The sequence below is a fragment of the Lichenostomus cassidix genome, chromosome Z (assembly GCF_008360975.1).
Source record: "Lichenostomus cassidix isolate B80296 chromosome Z, HeHo_3.0, whole genome shotgun sequence".
In the NCBI taxonomy this organism is placed as follows: domain Eukaryota; kingdom Metazoa; phylum Chordata; class Aves; order Passeriformes; family Meliphagidae; genus Lichenostomus; species Lichenostomus cassidix.
The window spans coordinates 14,598,265-14,611,914 of NC_139511.1; the positions used below are offsets into that span (position 1 = coordinate 14,598,265).

Here is a 13,650-nt window from a genome sequence, read left to right on the forward strand (position 1 = left end):
CGCTGTATTTCCCATGTTAGAAAAAGGTGGTGCCAAGATGTGGGTCTTTTGGTGAGATATTTGGCATTCTGTATTTAGTAAGCAATCCTATCCTCTCATTTGAAGTTCATTACTTCTCTCTTCGCAAGTACAGCAATGTTGCAAAGTGAACCAGGTTAGTTTTGACTCATGCTAAAGTAGTCACTGTTTTTTATTGGGGTCTTAATCTGTTCACCATCATTCTCTATCTCCTGCAGTACCTACAAAAAAAAGGCCCAAATCCCAAACAATAACAAAAATAAACCAGTAAGAATACAGGCATCTAGATCAAGTTTCAGGGACATTTTGTATGAGTAGTACAGCTGAAAACGTACTGTGTCTCTGATCTTGTGTGTCGGTTTGAAAACAAACCAGTGGGAGATCACAAGTCAGGATTAAAATTAACAGGAAAAATTAAAAATAAGTGAAATAATACAAGGAAAAGTCTGATACAGCCTGACACCCAGTTAGGGTGGTGGTAGCAGCCCAACTGAAGTAGTTCAGTTGAAGCAGTGATCCTGTGAAGGTCTGGTCTGTAGCTGAAGGTCCAGTGGTAGCTCTTGTCCTCTGGGAACCCAGTAGACAGGGCTAGCTCAGGCAGTTCCAAGGCCAGGTTATATCCAGGTGGGAATGCTTGGCTCCTCCCTCCCAGGCAGAGCATCTCACAATAGGGTGAGATGAGTCCATGAGTCATGTGGTGGGTCCTTGATGGCTCATTGTCTGTTATTAGGGGTGGGTCATTAGCAGGAGATAACAGCTAATGCCCCACAGCTGGTGGTAATAGAATACTTAAATACATCTATATTGACATCTAGGACAGCTTGATACAGCCTTTTGTAATTACAGATCCAGGGAAGGATTAAAGGAGGGCAAGTTTATCAGATCAAGTCACGAGAATATTGTGGGTTTTGGAGGTGCTTGACCCACGAAGAAATGTTGAGCACAGATTTGAATCTCTTCGTATTACTAAGAGGTAGTAGTTTGAAAGGGCAGGTTTCCAAGACTCATTATAGGACTGACCCCAAAATTCCAAATTTCAGCAGTGAAGAGGAGCCAGAGGTAGTGTGTAGTTAATAGCCTTTTGCTGGAAGCTGGGCTTTTATCTTCTGTTTGCATGTAGAACTGTGGTGTTCTGGTATCGTCATAGGCTTCTGTGAGCTGAAACAACACCAGTAGTAGGCTAATACTAGCAAAAGCACTGATCTGTGTCATTGCTGAATTGCCAGGTTGGACAGGGCTTTGAGCAGCCTGGTCTAGTGCAAGGTTCCCTGCCCATGGCAGAGGGGTTGAAACGAAATCATCTTTAAGGTCCCTTCTAGCCCAAACCATGCTAAGAGTCTCTGATTCTATGAATGTCTCATAAGGTTCTTGAGTTCACTTTTTAGAAATATGAGTGTGAATAGTTATGTCTGAAATAGATGGAAACTTGGCGTTCACAAGGTGCTGTAAATTCTCAGATGTGTTAGAAGTTAGGTCTGTACCATTTTCCCAGAATCACAGAATCAACTAGGTTGGAAAAGATCTTGGAGATTATCAAGTCCAACCTGTGACCAAACCCCATCTTATCAACTAAACCATGGCACTAAGTGCCACATCCAATCTTTTTCTTTAACACCTCTAGGGACAGTGACTCCTCAACTTCCCTGGGCAGCCCATTCCAATGCACAGCTAACTCCATCTGTAAATAATTTATTTTTAATGTCCAGGTGCAGTTTAAGGCTGTGTTCTCTTATCCTGTGGCTGGTTGCCTGGGAGACCAACCCCCACCTAGCTACACCCTCCTTTCATCATTTTAGAGAGTGATAAAGTTTCCCCTGAGCCTCCTTTTCTCCAGGCTAAACAACCCCAGCTTCCTCTGCCACTCCTCACAGGGTCTGTTCTCCAGACCCCTCACCAGCTTTGTTGCCCTTCTCTGGACACCTCAGCATCCTTCCAGAACTGGGCACAGCACTCAAGGTGCAGCCTCACCAGTGCCAAGTACAGGGGAAGAATGACTTCCCTTGTCCTGCTGGCCACACTGTTCCTGATCCAGGCCAGGATGCCATTGGTGTTCTTGGCCACCTGGGCACACTGCTGGCTCTTGTTCAGTCTGCCAGCAATCAGTACCCCCAGGTCCCTTTCTGCCTGGCCACTGTCCAGCCACCCTGTCCCCCATGGGGTGCATGGGGTTGTTGTGGCCAAAGTGCAGGATCTGGCACTTGGACTTGTTAAACTTCCTACAATTGGATTTGGCCCATCTGTCCAGCCTGTATAGGTCCCTCCCAGGGCCCTCCTACCCTCCAGCAGATTGACACATGCTCCAAGTTTGGTGTCATCTGCAAATTTGCTGATGGTGGACTCAATCCCTTCATTCAGATCATCAATAAAGATACTGAACAGGGCTGGGCTCAACACTGATTTCTGGGAGACACTGCCAGTGTGTAGTTGCCAACTGGATGCAGCACCATTTATCACCAGTCTCTGGGCCCAGCCAATCCAGCCAGTTCTTAACCCACAGACAAGTGCACCTGACAGTAGTACATCCAAGATTATTAAAACTCCTTTCCCTTCATTTCAGTCTACAATTTAAGCAAAAACATAACTTACTTATTAAAGTAAGTGCATACGTGTGTAAGTAAGTAAATTTACTTATTAAATTAAAGTAAGTGTGAAACACTCAGATGCAGTAGAAATTAGTTTCATAAAATATCTTCAAAAACTGAGACTTTACACATGTCGGGTAAATAGAGCTGCATTTCAAAAAATGTAGAGGAAAGAACATGGTTGATGAAACAAGTCCCTTACAAAAAGCATAAATGGCCATGTAATTAAAACTGTCTTGAACTGCATTTAGTTAAAGATGGTCAATCTGTGGAAGGCTACAGACCCAGGCTACAGAAGGCTACACAAGGCTACAGTTAAAAGTGATGAATGCATTCAACATTTGTTACGTTGCCCTTCCTATCTAGATGGCCTCTGAGACTGTAAAGGAAATGTAGGGAATATGACAAGGCTAAAACAGCATAACATATCCTTTTTGTATAAATATTTTCCAAATAAGCTGGATTGTACCAACTCGTATCCAGTTATTGTGACTTTCCTTGGAATGACCAGTTATTCCATGCTAAGCACATATGAATAGAAAGCGTGTTGGCCTGGGTTTGGCTGGGGTGGAGTTGATTTTCATCTTAACCAGTACAGTGCTAAGCTGTGGTTGTAGTATGAGAATGATGTGGATGACACACTTTTGTTTCAGTTATTGTTCAATAGTGCTCACCCTGCATCCAGGATTTTGCAGTTTCTCATGCTCTGCCAGCAAGGAGGTGCAAAAGAAGTCATGAGGGGGGTATGGCCAGGTCATACTTTTCTAGTATGAACTAGACATCTCTGTTTGGTTTTTTTTTTTTTGCCTGGACTCATTCCCTAACAGAGTCCTTTCTGTTACCATGCATTTGTTTCCCACCCTGCCCCCAAAATACAAGTAATAAAACAAAGGCCAGAGACGTTTTTCCTTTCCAATGAAAGAATTAGGAAATTGAATTTGAAAGGGAGGGAGTTTCAAAGAGAAAAATTGTCAGTTGTGAGTCATATGAAATAATGGCAACACTGCAAAACAGTAATGAAAACAGTAGTGTTGTTTCTAAGAGGGCTAGAAAAATCAAACACAGAAACTAGACTCAGATTTTCAAGAAAGCCACTAAAGTAATACAACTTTGGAAGAAGGGGTCCTGGGATTCCCTGGCAATGTGAGATAAGCAAGCCAGCCAACTGATGGAAGTCACCTACTGACCTGGACAAGTGGCTGTGCCAGTGTCTGTCTGCATCATGGAGATGAGAAAAGTTGTTCTGACTGAGGGCTGCAGCCTGTGTGACAGAGCATACAGTTTTCAGTGCTGTCAGTATGAAAGTATTTTTTTAATTTAGAGGTAAACAATGTAACTCAAACAATAAAAAAAATATGAGAAGTTACTTTAAGACATCATCACATCTAAAGAGAAGCACATCAAGGGGCCAAGTATTTGTCCTTAAGTGATCATGGTCTGAAGATAGTTCTTCTTACAAGAACAAATACTACCTTAACAAGGATTATTTCAGATGGCTGAAAAAATGTCCTCTAATCAACTCAAAAAACTGAACAGAAAAGATGAATCAAGATATTGTGAATGAAAACATTTTGAACCCCAAAATGTGAGTTTCTGAAGTTTAATACTGTAGCTTAGTGAAAACTGGGGAGAAGCTCTTAAGGTCATAAATACATATGCAAAATAAATAGAAAAACATGGAATTTGGTAATGGATACCAAGAACACGAGGAATTATTTCAAACTTAAGAGAGATGATAGAGCATAAAAGGAAAAAAGTTGCAACAGGCAGTATTTTTTTATTTCCATTCTGCAATGCACTTTATGATGTGTTCTTTGTGGTCATAGATCTTATTTGTTTCAATTGATTTTATTTATGTTTTTTGTCTTTTTAAAAACTGCCTGAAGAACTTCAATCAGCATGAAGATACTGAAACAGAGAGCAAGACAGGGTGAGAAATTTGCAATGACAGAAGGCTCCTTGTCTTTTTTTCTTCTTTTTTTTTCTTCTATCACTCACTCACAGTTAAAACTTCATCTACTCTAGATGACACAGTAAAGGTGGGCAGGACTTTAGAAGCAGTTGATGGATGATTGTAGCAAGTAGGATGTCTGATTTTAATAGCTATCCTGAAATGCAGCGTTCATACCAGTTGTTGGGTCCTCCTGTAGTTCAGCTCTTGTAGAACACCACAGCCCTTTCTTCAGAAGCACTGATGTTTCTGCTTTCAGTGTCTGGCACGGTGAGTTATTAAAATGGTTAATTTGCAGTCATATTACTGCTGATTAAGGGCATGCTAAACCGGGCAAACAGTTCACAACAGGGCTATCTAAGTGTACTGAGACTGATAACCTTTTATTTACATGAGTTGGATTTACATTTGCAATCAATGTGGTCTGTTTATTCCACTTGAGCTTTGTTCTGCATTCTGAAATTGAAGAATGTGATCTGGTTTAGGAATACTTTTCATTGACAAAAGGATTCAAAGGGTATCAGGCTAGGGAAGAATCATCTTGAAAACTGCATTGACATTTTGCTGTGTCCTACTGACCATCCCATGTCACCCATTTCATGAGTATCACAAGATACTATTCCATGCTGAGCAATGTGTTTGCACAACATATAGGTGTCCCTACTGAGCAACTTCACCCCAGATCTTGTCAAATCCCAACCTGTAAAACAAAATTTTTAGTCTTAAATTTGTTTGTTTTGGTTAATGACAGTTCCTATTTCCAGGGATAAACAAACAAACAAACAATTAAAAAAAACCAAATCAACAAACAAAAAGAAAAAAAAAAAGGCATAGTTGTGTCAAAATTCCTTCTGAAGCAAAGCTCAAAAGAAAAGAGAGTGGGAGAAAAATAATTCTCTTTGGAATTGTCTTTGCAGTTTCTTTTCATTTGCTCTTTTGGCTTGACATGGATGGAATAGGCTTTTTGCGTACCATATATAGTGCATAAATACAGAGAATGCATTTCATGAAAAATAAAAATATGTTAGTTTTCCTGACAAAGATGATGTGTTACCTTTTCCAAAACACTTTTCACAATAGTTGAACTAGAAACTTTAGGAAAAAAGTGAAATACTGAAAACTTATTAAAAACAACACTGTTCTTGAGTGCTCTGCAAGGCTGGAAAACCTCTCTTTGGCATGAAAGTTTTCTTTAGTTCAAAATTCTTATTCAGCTTGTTGTTTACACCCTGAATCTGTTTCTTATGTCATATTCCTGGATAATTTATTTTGGTTTCTGCTGTTGTGCCAAAAGTATGATATATAAATATTCTTAAATTCGTCTTCAGCAGTTTTTGCTGAAACTTGAACATATATAAATCTGTTGTGACATTCACTCTTACACTTCATTATATGTTCTCAAGAGTTTTTACAGTCTTTTATGTCTTTGTTTTTCACTTACTGCTTTTGCATTTGTTGTAAAGATTAAATATATATGATATATATTTCAAGTTACCACTCATAATTCTTTGGTCCTGCATATAGTTGTTAAAAAAATGCCAGATTGATATGGAAAGTTTTGGTGGAATGAAACAAAAATTGAAAGCAACACTCATGACAGAAGTTATGGTCTGTGTTCTACTATTTGCTCTGTAGATATATGGGTTTATGATGCAAACCTTGCAAAGTTATTTCACTGCTCTTATATGTGGAAACAATTTAATTGTACTTTGAATTTTGAAATATTTGATCTCAATATAAGATTACATGATTTGTTTTTGCCAGAATGTACTCAACATACCTATAATTTTTCCATTCTAAACTATCAATCCCTCAACTCCACAAATGATTTTTGAATAAATTATGCATTTTAGAGCAGATGATTGCTTCAGGGTATTATATAACTTCTTTAAAAAAGTACAACTGCCATCTAAACATTTGTGTGCACAGAAAATGGAAAAGCAAATACATGTACCTTCTCTGTTATGTAGTTAAAGGGCACCTTTTGATGGAGGTGCATCTTAGAGCAGAGGTATCTGTGTGCTGATACCAAAGTCTGATGGAGGTAAAGTCAGTAATTATAAAGACCCTGCACAGGTCTTGGAAATGAAGAACAGACTGCCATGTTCTGCTTAAAAGAGGCCAGATGACTAACATTACACATTTGTATTGCATTAATGCAACAACTTGTCTGTTTCTTCATTCATAAAGTGGAAGGGCATGTGTGAAATTTGGGAACCTTAACTGAAATTTATTGTTGCTTGAAGAGACCTAATCCATTTGTCTCGAGAAAAGTCTTCCTAGCACTTCTTCAGCCATCAATTTACTGAATCATCATTTACTAATCCATACCTTCAGAAAGATTCCTGCCAGCAGAATTTCAAAGCCACATCTGGCTTACCATAGAAAGTTATCTGTTTGCTTGTCACATGCCAAAACAAAAACCACCTGCTATTTTTACCTCTTACCTTCCCAATGTTTTTCCATTATCTAGAGGGGAAAGCATAATCTTTATCTACATAATAAAATCCATGTAAGACATGTTAATTATATAGAATATGTATATACTTATAAATATACAAAGTGTCCTATACATTAGCAAACAACTCCTTAAAGATGGAATTTCTGGATTTCACAGGTGAAAGTCCAAGTGAAAACAACTACTGCATTTCTTGAATGATAACCTTACAGGTGGTTGAATTTGACATAGTAATTGGAAAAGACCAAACCTGTTGAGTATGATCATGATTATGTCATTCTTTGCCTTATTTCTAGGTGGAGTATGGATGTAACTCAGGGCAGTGTAGACACTGAGGCTACTGTCAGTTGAAGCTTGGATCAATTTACTGCAGAACTCTGTAATGGTGGTGGAGGCACCAGCCCTGGAGGGATTGAAAAGATGTGTAGATGTGGCTTGGCAGTGCTGGGTTGATGTTTAGGCTTGATGCATGTAAAGGGAAAGACAGAGCTGTCCCACTGTTACCCAGAGGGATACTGCTGAATTATTTCATCAGGGAAAAAACATAGTGAACAGGAAACACAGCGGAGACACAGTGAATGGGACATAAATGTTTGGTTTTGTTCTGTTTGGTTTTTTTTTTTTCAATGTGACAATTTACAGCTTACTCTAGAACAAGGTGTGTTGTGAATTTAAAGGGTAATAGCCAGTTTTGAACAACTCCGTGTATGGACATTTTAGAGTAAATGAGGGGGTTTATTCTGGATTAGATTATTTCACTTGCAAAATGTATCCCATTCCAAGTAAGAGTTCCACAGAAAAGGAGCTTTTTCACAAAACCTATTTCAGTCAGTTTTACCACATAGGCAGAAAATGTATAATGAGCTATTTTAAGATTAACACATTTTCTTCAGTAGGAGATATTACATTGTGTCTTCTCAGAGATGATTGCTACCTACTAACAGCTGAAGTTGTCATGGATAGAAAGGTCCTGATCTAGTAGTGAAATTTGTACCCACCATGATTTCAGTGACTTCTTGTCAGCTTAGGGATACTTGCCTATTAAATGCAGAGATACAGTCCTAATTCAGAAGAGTACTTTACTCATTAGTACTTGGTAATTGCCAGTTCTTCCTGAGACACTTGTTATAGAATCACTTTCTTCAGGGAGAAAAAAAGAAGTACTTGGATTTATTTTTGCTTCTTTGCATAAGCCTTTACTTTTTAGGGTGTTTTTCTGTCAGCTCTGTATGCATGTTTCACTTGCTGCAATAATTGCTAACAAGCTGTTCTTAAATGCTGCTGCTTAAGTGGAATCCTCCGGTTCCTCCTTCATTTTAGTGGTGGGTATTACAAGGCCTGTAGCCCAAACTGCTCAAGTTGTAGTGTCTTTCTGGCAATGTCAATAAGTTGAATCTGCATTTCAAGTGCTGCAGCCCAAAGGTAGAGGATAAACAAGTTCACCTTTACTCATTACACTTAGAATAGTTGTAGAGATTCTGCTTCCACTCAATGCTGTTTACAATATGGAAAATTACTGCAGACAAGTGGCTTTGCTCCAATCAGAACCTCCTGAGGATACATATACTCACTTAGAAATCTCCCTTTTTTCCATCAAGTTACTTTCTTATTTCATGTCTAATTGGACAATGGGTCTAATTCCAGATTGCAGTGGTCATGAACCACGGGGACCACACTGTAGCCAACAAATCTAATTCCTGTTGTTTTCATTTATGTAGGCTAAACATACATGTGAGACATTCCTGGATCAATAAGTAGTGTCAAAGGGTCAGGACATTGCATCAATCTCAAAAATTACTTTAACCTTGTAAATTTTAGAATCAGTGGAACTTTTTAAAGAATATAGAACTACTGTTTTATGAAGAAAAGCCAAAGAAAGCAGCAGTCTTACTGTTATACAAGTATTTTCTAATTTTACACACAACCATCTATGGATACATCTATGCAACGGAAAAATGGTCATCTCTGTCAATCTTCAAATAAGTGTTTAAGTTTAAAGCAAGCAGTTTTGATAAATTAATGGCATGTTACTTAGCAATCTTAGTTGTACAGTTCTTACTGTAATTTGATAGAACAAATATGAATGTTGTAGAAGTGTGTATTCAGCATTAAGTGATATTGGCAAGACGACATCTCTTTTATACCCCAGAGGTCAGTTATTGGAATGGTTACTCTGCCTGCACAACCTAGCTCTGGTATTTTTCAGTAAGGATTGTGGGTCAAGTTCAATTTGAAACACACACTTGCTTGCACTGAAATACTCTTAAAATATTATCTTGGGGTGATTTGATGATGACACTCTATTCCTGATCGTCGGCTAATGCCCAGAAATAAATGCTGTTGCTTTAAGCTGAGTCCAGGGGCGGGGCGGGAACCAGAGGAACTCAGCGCAGGTTTTCTTCAAGCGCTTAGCTTCCAGCGGGCTCGGGGTGTGCTGGGGGCACGTGTTACATTGCTGCTCTTAGCTAGCTTGGTTCTTGCTAGTTGAGGGACGAAGATTTTCCCTGGACTACAACAGCAACCCTATGGCAGCTTTGGTGGTTCTTCTGGAACTCTTCGGCTTAGCTCTTGTCTGAGATCACACCATCGGCAGGGGCTGCCCGGCGCCGACCAGCGGGGAAGCTGCGGGGACACCTCGTCTCAGCGAGACCTCGGGAAACGCTGAGCCAGCAAAAGAAGGGACTGTAAAATCCACCAGTTTCACCTGCAGCGAAGAGGAGACCAACCACGTTGGAGCTCGCCAGGCTCCCATCTGTTTTTTCTTGTCCCCGACCTGCTGGGTGGACTCTTCTTCCCTCACTGGGGACAAAGCCATCCGTCATTTTGTTCCCTGATATGTGGGCAGTGGAGTTTTTTTGTCCCTTCCCCTAACTTTTTCTTTTTCTTTTTTTCGTTTGTTCTTCTGCTGGTGGTGGGGCGTATGTGTGTATGTGTGGGTAAGGTTCTGAAGGTTCAGTTTCTAGCAGTTAATAATTTCTTTTGTGTCATGTGGGCACTTTGTCAAATCAACTTTTTTTCTTTTCACTTTAGCTGATGAATATTTATTTCATACTGGCAGGACAGGATTGCCAAAACGCCTTTTCTTAGAGGAAGCACTCATTTCAGAGTGTTTTCTCCCAAAACTTGTCTCTAAACCAAGACAAAATTTTCCATCCCTTATTCCATATCATCAGCTTAATGCCCAAATTAATATATTTCAACTCTAAACACAAACATCTATACACATACATCTATACATCTATACATATATATGCAGCATGTCAGTGAAAAAAGGTCTGCAGAAAGTGATAGGGCCAAGAACATTTATTACAAAAGCATACCGTTTTTATAATATTTTTGCCATCAGGTTAAAACGACACCTCTTTAGACAGCCAATAAAATAAATTATTGAAGCATGGGAATACTTTTTTCAGAACAAGCATTACTGTTACAGTTTTTGCAAACTCCAGGGGTTCTATCTGTTACTTTTTAGAAACTTTGTTACATCTCCCTAGCTCATCAGAATAAGCTTCCTTTCTTTAACCAAGCAGTCTTTGCTCTCCTTTTACTAAACCTCCTTTGTTTTCTTGCCCTACATTGCCCACTTTTTTATTTACTAAGTGCTGCAAAGCCATTACAGTGTGTGTATGCACTAACATTACTTGCTTTACGTTGTGATCGATAACTCGCTGCATATAAGAAAAGATACATGGCAAACACAGTGTGATCACCAAAAGTGCTCCAAGTCCCATTATTACTATGGCAACTACATGTTTAACCAAAGGTCCAAAATTGAAACTTCCCAGTGAAGAAAACAAGCCAAAAGGATCTCATCCCTTGTTTTGCTGCAGCTCTCCAGACAGCTCCTTCAATTCCTGGATGCTTCAGTGGATGGATTCAGAATGGTCCCTCAGGTTCATACAGCACATTCCATCAAACTCTTCACATCCATGTCCCTGGGCTAACAATAAGATATTGCTGCTCTGTTTTGCAGTGTTGTATGATGCACAGAACTGACATCTGTCAACAATCCTGTTAAAGCATTACTAGTAGCATTACTTTCCTTTGCAAGCAAACAGCCTAGTTTATTAATCAAGGCATGCACAGTACCAACAGAGGCAGCTAAAGAACTAAAAAATATTTTGGAAGGATTCTAGAATTTGGCCTTAAAGTTACAGTCAGGGTCAAATGACTCAGCATTACATTGGTTTTGCTTGCGTCGTAGTGCCCACTTAGTGTTTTGAGACTGGGATGAAACACAGTCAAATGACTGAAAGTGCTTTACCTGGAATATTTTTCCATGCTCTGTTGCCACATATTAGACATATGTTATCAGGCTGACATATTGCATTGATTTTTGTGGTGACTTGTGAGGGAGTACCCCAGGCAGAGGTATTATGGTAAATGCCAGTGCCATGTACATCAATTCCTGTGTTGTCTGTATTTGGACTATTAGTGTGATTGAGATAAAAACATACAGGAGCTTTTATAGAGCTTAGCATATCCAGCTCTGGAGGTTGCAGTGAAAGATCAAGGAAGTCACTTAATCTTCTCATGTCTCCATTAGCAGTGCTCAGGCACCATCCCACACATTGGTCAGCATTAGATTGCCATGATCCCAAACACCATGACAATCTATGCTTACCTGGAGCTGTACAATCATGTGTACCTGGTTGTATAACTTGTTCCATTCATCTTTCATCAAAGGAATGCCAACCAGATATGTCTGAAATGGATCACCAGCACTGGTCATGGATATACAAAGGATGGATTGGTTAATTGCTTTAGCTAATGCGAGCCAAACATTGGTCTTTGGTTGAGGGACCCATGCTGCATTCACCATCCTCGAGAATCCACTGAGGATGACAAAAAGGTATGTTGTGCCTAAACCCATTGTAGATGGTTACTAAACTAAAATTGTGATGCCTTCAAGTCTTCATTCCTTCAGCAGCAGGTTTGATGTTCTGTGCAGGTAGCCAATGAGCTCCTTTGGATAGAGAAACGCAACCATAATCATGCCCCCATGTTATCAAAGACACTGGGTCTAGCCATTGTCCACTCTGTAAGTCTTTATAATAAACAAGTGGTTGAGAATCTGTCAAAGCATCAGGAGACAACCTTCTTTTGCTTGCTGTTTTGTTATCAAATCTGGAAATATTTAAGAAATTTAAAACAAAAGTTGCTTTGTCCAATTGTTCCTGAGATGTTACACCAAGGGGTTTCCCCCTTTTGTGTCTAAGAAGCATATTCTTTAAAAGGGCATGTGTGCATTCCACAATAGTTGAGCAATGCATGATCCTGCTGGAACAGTACAGGGTGGGTTAGGACTCCATGCCCTGATTTTTATTTCACCCCTAGAATCAGACTTGATGATTCCCGGTAAAATAAAAAGTCCACTTACAGATGATGACGATCTCCCAAGAAGCAATGCATGGCGTTTAAAAGGAAGGGGTCCAGTTAAGCCTGTAAGTATAAGGTGAACCAATGTGTCATTTATTGTGGTTGTGGTGGAAACTGCCAAGTCTAAACAGGCACTGTCTGGGGTTCCCCTGACATAGGTGGAGCTGTGGGGACTAGCTGTGGCTGGATCCTGTTTTGTTGAGAGGCACTGGATCTCACGCCTCCCTTCAAGTTTCCCTGCTTTGGCAGGTGGTTTCCTTGTTGGTTGAATTTAGAATGGCACTGGCTACTCCAGTGATAGCTTGTTTTGTGTCTGGGGCTCAGCTTGCTAGGTCTTTCTTTCCTTTGCTCACTCTTGGGGCACTGCTTTCTCACATGACCTTCCTCTCCATAGTCAAAGCATTTAATTACTGCCTGAGCCACTCATAGTTGTCGAGCCAAAGCAGTTGCTAACAAATCTGCTCTGTGTTGTTCTGTACTAATATGTGCACAGTTTTTGATAAAATCAATTATAGTAGTATCAGGTTTGCTTCTGATCAGATCAATTGCCTTTCGACAGTTAGTATTAGCATTTTCATAGGCTAAGGATTTCAGTAAAGCTTCTGCTGCAGATGCTGAATCAACTTACCTATTCACAGCTGCTTGGAGACAATAAAAGTAATGTAAGCCTCTCAGAGTCCTTGCCTTATGGTAGAAAAGCTAGGTTCAGCCTTATTAATATCTGGCACTTTTTTCAGAGCTTTCATAACAATTCCCCACACTTGGTTAAATGTTTCTGGGGGCCTTGGTTAAATGTTTCTGGGGGCCTTGGTTAAATGTTTCTGGGGGCCTTGGTTAAATGTTTCTGGGGGCCTTGGTTAAATGTTTCTGGGGGCCTTGGTTAAATGTTTCTGAGGTTTATAGATGCTTGAGCTCCTTTTCCTGCTAGATAATCCCTTGTTGCTGCAGCATTGCCAATGTTCATATTTTCCAGCACCTGCTCTTGACATAAATCTTGGTATTCTGACCACCAAATCAAGTACTGTGCTGGTGTCATAACCAATTCAAATAAAGATTTTCAATCAGCAGGTAACATTACATAGCTTTCTGCAATAGACTCTGTAAGTCTCATCGTATAGGAAGATTGCAGACCGTTTTTACTCATAGCATTTCTTAACTCCTTAGCCATATCATAAGAAATTTGCTCATGATGAGGATGCCTGTTGTGTTAAACTACTGGCATAGCAATGAGCATGTCAACATCCCCTCAATCTATTGCTTGT

The 13,650-nt window shown here is 39.8% G+C and overlaps 1 protein-coding gene across 1 annotated transcript in view; it reads right to left on the reverse strand.

The window, feature by feature from the left end:
- Window positions 1-11,825: 11,825 nt before the first annotated feature.
- KIAA0825 (KIAA0825 ortholog) overlaps window positions 11,826-13,650 on the reverse strand; it is a 245,961-nt gene continuing 244,136 nt past the window's right edge. The window contains exons 21-22 of the transcript XR_014846836.1: window positions 12,390-12,451; window positions 11,826-11,975 (exon numbers count right to left, since the gene is read on the reverse strand). The gene's annotated coding sequence lies outside the window, so the exon portion shown is untranslated. The remainder of the gene's footprint in view (window positions 11,976-12,389; window positions 12,452-13,650) is intronic.